General features: G+C 47.1%; 1 pseudogene; it reads left to right on the top strand.

Moving 5' to 3' along the window:
- Positions 1-4,197: 4,197 nt before the first annotated feature.
- Positions 4,198-5,461, top strand: LOC141022963 (uncharacterized; annotated as a pseudogene).
- The last annotated feature ends 8,348 nt before the right edge of the window (positions 5,462-13,809 follow it).

Raw genomic sequence — 13,809 nt, 5'->3', positions numbered from 1 at the left:
GCTCCACCTTGACCCGCTCCAGGTAGTGGCGGCGGAGCTTAGCCATGTAGGCCTCACCGTCTTGCTCCGCCCCGCATCTCCTGTGCGGTGGTCACTCGGGGGTCGACGAGTTTCAACCTCGGCAAAGCCGTAGGGGGGAAGTTGCGTCAGGCGTTGGCATCGTGGAGGCGGACTGAGATGATGTTGTATTCGCTGCCACATGCACCGTGGAGTGGAAGGGGCCAATCCAAATCCGACAGTGAGTGTCGCGGTCGGTGATCTCCGTGACCCACGCTCCCACCGGCATTGCCACACGCCGATGTATTGCCGTTGCGGCGGCGGCGGCGACAACGGGAGGTTGGGATGCAGGATGCGTGGGCGTGGGGGGTGGGAGGGATGCGGCACCGCAGACACGGGTTCAGGACTTCTCGTGGTGGCGTGGATTCACGCTGGGGTGGGCGGCTGGATCCGGCCATTATCGATGATGGAGTGAATGTGTGTGGGTGGGTCCGCGTCGGTGGGGTTGGGCAGGAGGCGAAATCTGGTGAGAATTTTTACTCCGCGAGCGGTCGATCGAGTATATATAAGAGTCACGGCCCCCGTGCAGTATTTTTTTCTCTGCTAACAATTCTTGGCAATCGCTTAGTTCAGGAAAACCCGGATTTAGAGCATCTCCAGCCGTTCGCCCCCCCCCCCAGGCGCTTGAAATATCGCCGCCTGGGGGCGAACCGGCGATAAATCTCGGCGTGGGGCCGGTCGGGTTCCCAGCCACCGTCCCCAGGTCGCCCCCAGGCGCCTTTTTGAAACATGAAATCAGCGAAAACACGTCCAAACTAGGCGATTTCATTGATATTTTACAAAAAACTTAAAAACACAAACTAAAAACGGCTACGCCTAGCCACTGCCGCCGCCCGCGCCTTCTACATGTCGAGTAGCTTGTAGAACCGGGTATAGTCGCCGCCGCCGTCGTCGTGCTGGGTGCCGCCGCCGTCCCTGCTGCACCCCTGACCGGCGTCGCTGATGCGCGGGGGGTTGGACGGCCCGGGAACATCCTCGTCGTCGCTGTCGAGGACGACCACGCCGCCCTCCTCACGTCTACGGCGCCGAGCGGCGATTTCCTAGAAGGCCCGGCGCTGGCGCTCCATCTGCTCGCGGACGTAGTCCTCCTTCGCCCACTTGAGGGATCGTCATCGGCGGCCATGTCCTGGTGCTCCTTCTTCACGGGAGCAAACCCGGCTCGGTCTTCGGCCGGACGAGGCGGTAGGAACGAGGAGAGGGGTAGCCGCCCTCGTTGATGACGAGGGCGCCGCCGCGGGTGCGGCGCCCAAGTGGCGTCTCCTGCGGCTCCGGCTTGATGGGGAGAAGCGCCAGCGAGCCGGAGCCCGACGACGTCGCCGTCTCCATTCGCCGCGGCCTCCAGGAGCTGCCGCGGCGGTGAGAGAAGGAGGGGGGCGCAGGGTACTCCATGCGCGGCGTGTTGCTGCCCTCGATGTGCTCGAGGACGGCTTCGAGGGTGCGGCCTGGGATGCCCCACCATAGGCGCTGTCCCTCGGAGTTGAGGCGTCCGCGGGGCTCGACACCGTTGGTGGCTGCGAGCTGCTCCTCGTGCCGCCGCTCGAAGTACGACGTCCACAGCGGGTTGTTGTCAGGGCGAACCTTGGCTGGTTCCGCTGTGGATCCGGCAGCGACGATCGGATGCGGGCGATTTCGGCGCGCTGGGCCGATCCGGTGGGTGCGGGTGGCACCGGGACCCCGCCGGCGCTAAGCCTCCAGGTGCCCGCCACCCACATGTCCGGGGGTGCCATGTAGTCGGCCTCGTAGAGGAGGCGTGCCTCATCCTCGCGCAGATGGCGGCGGCCGAAACCGTTCCCTGTTGCGCTGTCACCTGGGAAGCGCTCGGCCATTGCCTTCGGCGGCGGAGAGAGTGGGAGGGAGAGGCGTCGGCGGTGAAATGCGAAGAGAAGGGCGTCGGTGGTGAGCTCTGTGCGTTCACCGGTGAGGGAGGACGGCTTTTATAGTCGCGGATGGGCGGTGGGAGAGCTGCCTCCGTGTGCCGCGTGGCGGGAGCGGGCGGGACGCGCGTCGCCGCGCCTTCACTGTACCGCCCATGAGGCATCAATGGAAGGTTGACCTGTAAGTGCATCTAGTGCCCCTTAGTGATTTTGGTGTATTGAAGACTTATAGATTAAGGGACTAATGTGTTTGTGAGTGTACACAGGTCTATAAGTCTATGAGGAGTTTGATATTTACAGAGAAAGTCGACCCCTAAAAATGATTATCTTCAACTGAAGACTTTGGATTTCTGAAGACTTTCTGAAGACTTTGAAAGTGAAGAAATTGGTGTGACCGAGAAGACTTGGATTTCACGCGAGGAACATGAAGCGTGAAGACTTTTGTTTTCGTAGTTTCATTTTCTCTTTCTTGAGTCATGGGAAACACCGTACTGTTAAAGGGGGTCGAGGAAAAACTAAGGAAAAGTTTCCGAGTGATGCCCATCTCAAAATCCTACACCTACCCAATCCTTTCGAGTGAAGCCATTGGAAATCTCATATAGTTCAGTCATTTTCTTCAGTGACAGAGATGAAGTTCTTCTGGTCTCTGAGGAATTTGTTCTGACTGAGGAGTTAGGAATTCGCCAGTGCGGATTGCCTACAAGTGAGGATCATGATAGCCCTAAGGAATTTGATAGTCAAATTTCCGACCGTTTCTGTGCTATGCGCCAGCTGTCCCAAAATATCTACCCACCTAACGGTCATATCATTGAAAGGCATTTATGTCTTATCATGTCGGGCTGCTCCCTAGGCTATAAATAGCCGCCCCCCTACAACCACTAGCTGGTTGGCTGCTCCGAGAGAAACTGACACTTGTCATTGAGAGCATCCCATCCTTTAAGGACTTTGAGCGAAAATCATCAAGTGAGGAAAACCCAAACCCAAACACCTACAAACCCAAAGTGATTGAGCATCACTGAAGAGATTGATCCTGCGTGGATCCGACGCTTGTTACCTTTGAAGACTGTGCATCTTCCAGACGGTTAGGCATCATGGTCTAGATCATCCAAGAAGAAATTGTGGATCGCCGAGTGACCGAGTTTGTGAAGGTTTGGAAGTCACCTGAAAGACTTACCACGAGTGATTGGACGAGGTCTCTGTGACCTTAGTTCAAGGAGAATATGGTGAGGACTGTGTGTCCGGAGGTTTAAATACCTAGCCGCTTCAACCAGACGTACAACTATCACAGCAGTTGGAACTGGTCTACCAAATCCTTGTCTTCACCAAGCCAACTGGTTCTATTTCCTCAACTCTTCCATTTCCTCATTACTGTGTTGTGTACTTGTTCATATCTGTTTGAAGACTTTGAGTGAAGACTTTCTCAATTTCCTCAGTTCAATTTCTTCAGTCTGTTTGTCTTCTTTCTGTTTATCCTGTGTTTACGCTTTTTGTACTCCGTGCTTGTTTTCATTTCATCATGATGACCATGCTTATGTTCTGTTATGTTTGCATCTGAGTACTTATTCCGCTGCAAGTAGTTCTTCGCTAAGGAATTTCCTTACCCTGAAATTCCTCAGTGAAGAATTTATAAAAATCGCCTATTCACCCCCCTCTAGTCGACTTAACGCACTTTCAATTGGTATCAGAGCAAGGTACTCCCTTGTTCTGTGTGATTTTGGTTTAACCGTCTGGAGTTTTAGTTATGTCGACCGCAGGTATGATCAAGGTCTCTGCTGGGTGTCGTACCTTCGATGGGACGGACTACCCTTACTGGAAGAATAAGATGTGAATGCATCTTGAGGCAATTGATAACGATCTCTGGTACGTTGTGGAGAATGGTGTTCCCACTGTCTCTCCTTCCCTGAACGGTGCCGATGTGAAGAGATTTAAGCAACTCGATTCTCAAGTGAAGAACATCATAGGTGGCCATCTGAGCAAAGGGCAGTATGGCAGAGTGAGTGCTTTGGAGACAGCTAAGCTCATCTGGGATAGGTTGTCCAAGGTCAATGAAGGAGTCTCAACACAACGTGACTCTCGAGTTGACGTTTTTCGCAATCTCTTCAACTGCTTCAAAAGACTCGACAATGAAAATGTTCAGCAAACCTTCGATCGCCTCACTGACATCTCAAATGAGCTTCAAGCACTTGGTGCCACTGACATCACCGACCATGAGGTGGTGAAGAAATTGCTGAGATCGCTTGATTCCTCATTTGATACCCTTGCACTGATGATACAAGAACGAGGAGACTACAAGTCACTTGATCCCGCTGATATCCTGGAGAGGCTAAACACTCATGAGTTCCAGCTTGCTGAGAAGAGAGATCTCTATGGACCGAGCTATGGCAGATCATGAGCTCTGAAGGCCAAGGCAATGTTTGAATCTGAAGGTGAGGATTCTGGTAGCAGCCTTGGTGATCCTGAAGAACTGAGCCAGGAGCTACCAATGCTCGTGAGGAAATTCCAAAAGTTCTCAAGACGTGGTCGCTTTGGAAAATCCTCAAAAAGTGATGATTCCTCATCCCGTGACTACAAGAAGAGGATGTGCCACAAATGCAAGAAACCTGGTCACTACATTCAAGATTGTCCTCAGTGGGAAAAGGAATCAAAGAATAAGAAATATAAGGAGTACAGTTCTGATGACTCAAAGAAGAAGAACAAATCTTCAAAGTCTTCATCATCAAAGTCCTCGAAGTCTTCATCTCACAAGAAGAGCAGCTCTAAGAAGGCTTGGGCATTCATTGGCAAGGAAATGGACTCTGAAGCTGAATCTGAGGAACATGAGGAAGAGGAGGCATCTGAGGAGTCAGAATCTGGTGTGGCGAGCTTAGCCCTTGCTACTGCGTTCGTCAGCAAGTCCATCTTCAACTCTGAGGAGAATGACTTCCTCAACAAGGTTGATGACGGAGATGATGGCTACGCTCCCACCTATTGCTTCATGGCAAAGGGTGCCAAGGTACTCAAATATCCATCCTCTGAATCATCTGAGGATGAATCTGATGAAAACCTCAAGCCCAGCTACTCTAAACTTGCTAAGATTGCTGTGAAACAACAAAAGGCTTTTGAAAAGGTTCAAAATATGCTAGACAAAAGTGATGATATGTTGGGTGAAGAAATGGATCGCACTAAAACTTTAACTGAAAATCTTCAGAGACTTCAGTCTAAGTTTGATAACCTTCAAAGTCATCATAACACTCTCTTATCTGATCATGAGAAGCTTTCTTATGAATTTCTTCAAAGAAAGCAAGATCTTGAGAAGCTAAGGGTGAGTTATGAAGATCTTCAGAAGGAGCGTTATTCATTACTTGCTCAACAAATCAGCGCTTCTCAGGAAGAATTTATTCCACCATGTTTGAAGTGCATTGAACGTGAATCTGCTAATTCTTTACCTGAATGTTCAAATGCTTCTACTGTTACAATTTCCTCAACTATCTCTGCTATCACTAATTCCTCATCTGAGGATATTACTAGTATCACTAACAATGCAGGGCTGAAGGAATTGTATATGACAGGCATGTACAAAAGCCTCAAAGGGCATCAGGCTCTTTGTGATGTGCTTAAAAAGCAGATCCTCAACAGGAACCCTAGGAAAGAGGGTATTGCCTTTGAGAGGAAACTCAATGCTGATGGGACATACTGGAAGCCTGAGCAGTATCCCAAAACCTCATGGGTTGCTGCAAAGGGACCTCCAGTAGATCCATCTATTTATCTGGCTTTACATGTGAATCTCCTCATTCTTCTGATGAGTCATTTGACTCCAACTATAAACTGTTCAAGAATCAGAATGGTGAAGTATTTGCTAGATATGTTGGCACTAACTTGCAGGAACGGTTCCCCTATGAAGAAAATCTGGGTTCCCAAAAGATGCCTTGAAAGTCTTCAGGTGAATGTCATCATGACGCCACTTGTGAAGAATAAGAACCCCAGATCAAATTCTTCATATGGACCAAATTCTTCATATGGACCAAATTCTTCATATGGATCCAAGTCCTCATATGAACATCATCGTGCTAACACTTCTCTTTCGCAGGAAAAATCTAAGGGCTATGAATATCTGCATTATTCTTCTAACCATTATGTTCATAAGTCCTCGAAGAATTTCTCTGCTTATTCATATGCTTACCCTAACTCCTCTTATGTGAAACGAAGTGGACTGGCTTCTATGCCACCTTTCTCTTATGGAGCTCGTAGAATGATGAACTCTTTGCCACCCCTTCAGATGTGGGTGGTGAAGAAAAAGAACTAATCTCTTATGCAGGGTCGGGTCTCCAGACGTGCTTAAACGTCTGAAGAATTTGCTGGAGACCTAAAAATGCCTGAAAGGACGCAGGCTAATCATGAAGAAATGAATCCTCATTTCTCACGTCCTCATACTGCTTTATCTGTTTTATTGCTTGATGAAATTGATTTGATGAAATTGATGTCATATTCTTCACTGATGAAGTATATGAGTTCGTAAGTTGCACTAATTCATCTGCAGGATGATCTACCCAAAGCCACTGAGTGGGTCCTCGATAGTGGATATACGAATCACATGACTGGTGACAAGAATCTATTGATGGATGCTCCCTTATCTCCATCACATCTGAAGCATACACCTACGCTGACAAAGGAAAAAGCAAGGTATTGGGTCTAGGTAAGGTTGCGATCTCAAAGGATCGACACATGGACAAAGTCATGCTTGTCGAGTCCTTAGGATTTAACCTCATGTCAGTCTCAATGCTTTGTGATCTTGATATGGTTGTTATCTTTGGCAAGTATTGTTGTGTTGTGATCATGGAAGCTGACAATTCCAAAGTCTTCGAAGGCTTTAGGAGAGGAGATCTGTATATTGTTGATTTCTCTACAGGACCACAACCAGCTATATGTCTACTTGCAAAAGCTTCAGAAGTCTGGCTATGGCATCGACGACTTGGTCATGCTGGCATGAGGAACTTGCACATGCTCGTGAAGAAGAAGCACGTCATTGGCATTGAGAATGTCAAATTCCTCAAGGATCACTTGTGCGGAGCCTGTGAAGCTGGAAAGGTGACCAAGGCTAAGCATCCAGCGAAGACTATCATGACTACCACTCGACCATTTGAATTGCTTCACATGGATCTCTTTGGTCCTAACCACTATTCTGCATTCACAAATGAATCATCTCTATATGGCTTTGTTATTGTTGATGATTACTCTCGTTACACATGGGTGCATATTGTCACTTACAAACGTGAAGTGCAGTAAGTCTTCAAACGATTTTCCTCGAGGGCTTCAACCAACTTTGGTGTGAAGATCAAGCACATCAGAAGTGACAACGGAACTGAGTTCAAGAATACTAGTCTTGATGACTATCTTGATGAACTTGGTATTACTCATGAGTTATTTGCTCCTTATACTCCTCGGCAGAATGGCGTCGTGGAGCGCAAGAACAGGACTCTTGTTGAGATGGCTCGCACTATGCTTGATGAATACAAGACACCTCGTCATTTCTGGACTGGGGCAATTGATACTGCGTGCCACATCATCAACAGGGTATATCTTCACAAATTCTTCAAGAAGACTGCATATGAACTCCTCACTGACAAGAAACCCAATGTGAGTTATTTCAAAGTCTTCGGTGCAAAATGTTGGATTAGAGATCCTCATCACAATTCTAAATTTGCACCGAAAGCACATGAAGGTTTTATGCTTGGTTACGGAAAGGACTCGCACACCTACAGTCTTCAACGACGTTCACCACAAAGTTGTTAAAACTGTAGATGTGCGGTTTGATGAAACTAATGGCTCGCAAAGAGAGCACCTACCTCCTGTGCTAGATGAAAAGTCACCTGAGAAAACCATCAAGTTCAAGGCTACTGAGGATGTCATTCCTACCGAAGAATCTGCTGAAGAAGTCATTCCAGAACGTGAAGAACATCGTGCTGATGCACCTGAGGAAAATGGTGCTGAAGAAAATGCTGATCAAATTCCTCGACGACAACCCGCTCATCCTCGTGTTGCGAATGAAGCGCAGATTGAGAAAATCATCAGCGACATCAACATACCAGGTCCTCTCACACGCTCAAGAGCTTCACATTTATCTAACTTTTGTGGGCACTTTGCTTTCGTCTCTATCACAGAGCCCACTAAGGTAGATGAAGCATTTCTGGAGCCTGAGTGGATTCAAGCTATGCAAGAAGAATTACATCAGTTCGAGCTCAACAACGTCTGGGAACTTGTCAAGCGACCAGACCCTCGCAAGCACAATATCATTGGCACAAAGTGGATCTACCGCAACAAGCAAGATGAAAATGGCCTTGTTGTGAGGAATAAGGCACGGCTTGTAGTTCAAGGCTACACACAGGTTGAAGGAATTGATTTTGATGAAACTTTTGCACCTGTTGCTAGACTTGAGGCTATTCACATATTACTTGCTTATGCTAACCATCATGACATCATCTTATATCAAATGGATGTGAAAAGTGCATTCCTCAATGGTAAGCCTGAGGAAGAAGTATATGTTGCTCAACCCCCAGGTTTTGAAGATCCAAAGCATCCTGACAAAGTCTACAGACTCAATATGGCCCTCTATGGCCTCAAGCAGGCCCCTCGGGCGTGGTATGATACTTTGAAGGAATTCCTCATGAAGAAAGGCTTCAAACCCGGTTCACTTGATCCAACTCTGTTCACTAAATCCTATGATGGTGAATTGTTTGTGTGCCAAATATATGTTGATGATATCATCTTTGGCTGTACTAACCAACGTTACAGTGATGAATTTGCCTATATGATGAGTGAAGAATATCAAATGTCTATGATGGGAGAATTGAAATTCTTCTTAGGTCTTCAAATTCGTCAACAGCGCAATGGCATATTCATATCTCAGGAGAAATACCTCAAGGATGTACTGAGGAAATTCGGCATGCAAGATTGCAAAGGAGTCAAAATCCCTATGCCCACAAATGGCCATCTATGCACTGATGAAAATGGTATTGACTTCGATCAAAAGGTATACCGCTCCATGATTGGTTCTTTATTGTATTTATGTGCATCTAGGCCAGATATTATGCTTAGTGTTTGCATGTGTGCCCGCTTTCAAGCTACACCGAAGGAATCACACCATAATGCTGTGAAGCATATTCTTCGACATCTAGCTCACACACCAACACTTGGATTATGGTATCCCAAGGGCTCGGCTTTTGATCTCATTGGATATTCAGACTCTGACTATGCTGGTGATCGTGTGGACCACAAGTCAATATCAGGCACATGCCATTTCTTCGGACGATCTTTGGTCTGTTGGTCCTCGAAGAAACAGAACAGCGTATCACTGTCTACTGCTGAAGCTGAGTACATTGCTGCTGGTTCTTGATGTGCTCAATTGCTATGGATGAATCAAACCCTCAAGGACTACGGCATCAACCTGAAGAATGTGCCTCTCTACTGTGACAATGAGAGTGACATCAAGATTGCTCATAGCCCAGTTCAGCACTTGAAGACAAAGCACATTCAGATTCGTTATCATTTTCTTGTGATCATTTGTTGAAGGGCGACATTTCTATTGAGCATGTGAAGACTGAAGAACAGCTAGCCGATATCTTCACAAAGCCCTTGGATGAGAAGAGATTTAGCAGGTTGCGGTGTGAGCTAAATATCCTAGAATCTTCGAATGTCCTTTGAAAAGGACGCACATCCTAACACTTATGCAAAATTGATGACTTAGATGTGCAAACCACGAAGTAATGTTTTTCTTCAATCAATGAAGACTAACCCTCTAAGTGTGAAGAAATTAACGAAGAATTTGATTCTCAGAGCCTTACGATAATTGTACGCGGTGTCTGAAATCATCATTCTTATATGGTGGGTCTCGCCACCACCAAAAGTTAAAAATCTTCAATTTGAGTTTTTCTTCATTGGCTATATATATATATATATATATATATATGAGTTTATGTCCTCTACATCATTCACTTATTGCTAATTCCTCATGTTGCCTTTTCTGCTAAGTGAATGTGATCGGACCCTTCCCCCTCTATGCTAAACTCAACCCAGTCCATTCACAAATTCTTCATGTGCGTTCTATTTGAAACGCATTCAAAATCTTCACTGTGTCCTTGACAGCTGAAGAATTTGCGAACGAAACTTTAAAATTATCTTATCTGAATTTTCGGCGTTTGTCGCCTAAACCGTTCCATATTCCACGATGGATTTATCTATTCACCCACGATCTCGCACGATCGCAACCTCTCAGTACGTGGGTGACACATGTCACGCGAATGAGAAGGGTCAGGGGCACGTTCGTCCAATTTCCTCGGGCGAGTAGTTTTTCACCTCGGCTATAAATACCCCCTCCCCTCCTCTCCTCACTTTGTTTTTACTCCGCTCAACCTTACCCCCTCGCTCGAGCTCTCAAAACCCTAGCGCCGCCGCTACTTCCATCGTCGCTGGTGAGGAAGAGCTTCACTGCCTCGACCTTGTCGCCATCGTACTCGCGCCGGCCGCGGATTTCTTCACTCCGCCGCCGCCGTAGCTGTCTTCCTCTGCCAAGTTAGGGCGTGGAAGATCTGAACTGACGAGCTTCCAAATCTACACTTCGCAGTTCGTCGTGTTCTTCGTCAAGGGTAATTAAAAGTTACTTTTACCGCCCTTGTTGATTCTGATGATTTCTACAAAATCTTCAAACGGTGTTTATTCTTCAAATCTTCACACACTAAACACCTCACATAACATCTGTTCTTGATATGTTTCCCTAAACAACATTTTTCTTCAAGATTCCTCAATTGTGTGGATTTTCAATCTGTACAACTCTGGAACCTAAGTCAAAGAACGCTTAGTGAAATTCCTCAAGACACATCTGGTCAAATTCCTCAAACTTGTTCTTTTTGGAAAAACTTCTGAGAACGCATATGACCTCTCCAAATTCTTTGCAACTATATTCTGTTCACAGGTACACATGTCCGCTGCTGAATCACTAGGTTCTCATCAACTTAACTCATTTGCAGGGTTCCTCGAAGAAAAGTTGCACACCTCATCTGAGAACTCAATTGTTCAAAATCCTCAGCTGAAGAAAATGGCTGACGGCAAGAAACCTCGGAAGGGAGGGAAGAAACCTGAAGTCAACATTGCGTTTGAAATCCCTGATGACATCTATGCAGGGTACTGCACACCCCCTGAGGAAATAAAGAATGAGCGCAAAGTGCGCATTCAGAAGATTGAGAGGAGATGAGCCAGAGAATGGAGGGAGTACAAATATATGACTCCAAAGTACATGAAGAAATTTGCAGTACACCCTCCATGCCCAAGACCTCCATTGGCACCTGGCCAAGAAGCTGATCCCTCTAGCATCAGAAGAGGTGAAGAATTTCCAAAGGAATGGGCTAAGCGTCAAGCCAAAGCTGGCCAAAGTGGCAAAAGAAGCAGTGAAGAAATTCAATGAAGATTCTGCTGCTGCTACTGCTGAGGCCTCTGCTAGCAAGCCTAAGAAGGTCATGCCCAAGAAGCCCGCATACAAGCCCATGGATTCTGCACCAATGTCCTCACAGCCAAGCTCATCTGCAATGCCCTCACGGCCTGGCTCCGCAAAGCCCTCACGAAAAATTCCTCAAGCTGCACCAGCTCCTCCAAAGTCCTCAGCTCCTCCTTCCAAATCCTCAGCACCTGCGCATCTCGCCTCGTGCCAAAGGACAACAGGCATCTCTATTGCCTCAGGAGCCTCTGCAAGTTCTTCGGCTCCTCCGCATTCCTCAACTGGCCCCACTCTGCTGAAGACTAAGGCCACTACTGGACGAGGTTCTCGACCAAGTCCTCACAAGAAGCAGGTCTCCTTCCAAGTGCTGACTGATGACGACGAAGCTGATGATGAGGAACTCGCTGAAATCATCAAAGACAGGCAGCACAGGGCCGCTAGAGCCAAAGGTAGTAACGTGCCATTGATGCTGGATCCAAAGTTGATCCTCGACTTCATCGACTTGTGGCACAAGGACCCCAACACACTTCTGCCTGAGATGAACCTCACTCCTGATCAAAGTCATGTGTTGACTGCCTTCATTGATGAGGAGAAATGGAAATATGAACAGGGGAGGAAGGTGAAGAAAGCACAGTACAAGAAAGAGCACTTTCTGAAGCAAAACGTTTTGAAGCTTTCACCTGAAGAACTTGTAGCTCTGCAATCAGAGATCAAGAGTCTAAGTAATGAATTTGATCGCTACTATGCTGACTGGCTTGGAGCCAAGGTCAGATTTGTGAAGTTATCTGAGAAATTCACTACCAATGTTGCTGCCCCAACGCAATAAGAAATTCCTCAGGCTGGAGCATCTGCTCAGCCTACTGAAGAACATGCCAGCACCCCTGATGAAACTGCTAGTACCAGGGCTGATGACTGCATTCCAGCCGCTGATGACACGGCTAGGGCAACCACTAGTGTTGCGCCTGAAGATCAAGTCAGGCCAGCTGAAGCTTCAACTGCCGTGCCTGAAAAAGCTGACCATGCCAGGGCAACTGCATCAGTTGTGCCTGAAGAAAATGAACCAATTTCCTCTGCTCCTCCTGCACCTACACCAAGTCCAATTCTTCCTTCTGCATCAGATGCGAAGAAGACCAAGGCTGCGGAGCGTGCAACAGTGAAGAAAAGGAAAGCATCAACTTCATCAGAATCTTCAGCTCCGAAGAAGATGAAGAAATTGACAAGCTCTTTTGAGAATTCAATTGATGTTGTTCCGCTCACATGCATGCCATCAAAGGAACTCATTCCCTTTGGTGAAAACTATGCGATCTCAAACGGATCTGATGAAGACATTCCTTCTGCTGCTTCTTCAGAGCAGTTGGATGAAGAGATTGAAGTGGATACAATCCCTTCAACCCCAGTTGTCTCATCGCCCATGCCTCAGTTCACAGCTGAAGAGGCAGGCGTTGAAGAATTGAGTGAAGAAGATGAGGACGTGGACATTGGGAGCACAACCCCAGTGATGAATGATGACTTTTGGGAAAGTCAGCACCCCAATTCTCCTTTGTTCACTCCTCTGCAACAAATTCCTCAGTCCGCAGTGCATACTGAAGTTCCAATGGGCTCTGAAGAACCTCGCACCACTCCGTCCATTCATGAAGAGATTCCAGCCACTAGTGCTGATGAAATTGCTGCTGAAGAATTGAAGAACCAGGCTGCAACTGAAGAAGAAACTGAAATTCCTCAGCCTGTGGTTCCTGAGATTGCAATTTCTGAGGTTGTGATGCAATTGACTGACACTCCTTAGCCCAAGCCAAAGGATCCTTTCTTTAAGAAGCAAAAATTCAAGGCTGATGACTTCTTTCACGAGCATGTGTTCTTCACTGATTACAACCCATATGACTCTGCTCGTCTTCGAAGGAAGCGTTTATGGACTGCCAGCCAAGCCAACTTCTATTCTTCACTGCTCTTCAACAAAGACAAAGTCTTCAACCATGAGCATATTCCTCACGTGGACATGGAATCACTGCCTTGCTTCACGCCAGTCCTCAGTGTTCTTTATGACGCTGGACTGCTCAACTTCTGCACTGATATTGTTGATTGGAATGAAGAGCTAATTCTTCAGTTCTATGCAACGCTGCACATCACAGGAAATGCTGAAGATGTGAACTCTTGGGTATTGTACTGGATGACAGAAAATACTCACTTCAAAGCACCGGCCTCTGAATTGCTTCATGCCCTACCTGTCAGTCCTCCCCTTGAAGGTGCTCGTTGTATATATCATGAACCTGAGCTTACAGATCACTACATGCAAGTGTTAATGAAGCCGCTGAAGCCCGGTCAAGCCCCAAGGACCAAATTCCTTGTGAAGGAATTGCAGTATGTGCCTCGGACTGTCTATCGCATTCTGACGAAGACTTTGAGTCCAATCAAAGGCCA

Source organism: Aegilops tauschii, chromosome 5, assembly GCF_002575655.3.
Source record: "Aegilops tauschii subsp. strangulata cultivar AL8/78 chromosome 5, Aet v6.0, whole genome shotgun sequence".
NCBI lineage: Eukaryota > Viridiplantae > Streptophyta > Magnoliopsida > Poales > Poaceae > Aegilops > Aegilops tauschii.
The sequence above is the reverse complement of the archived record's forward strand: the minus strand, read 5'-3'. Positions and strand labels throughout refer to the sequence as shown.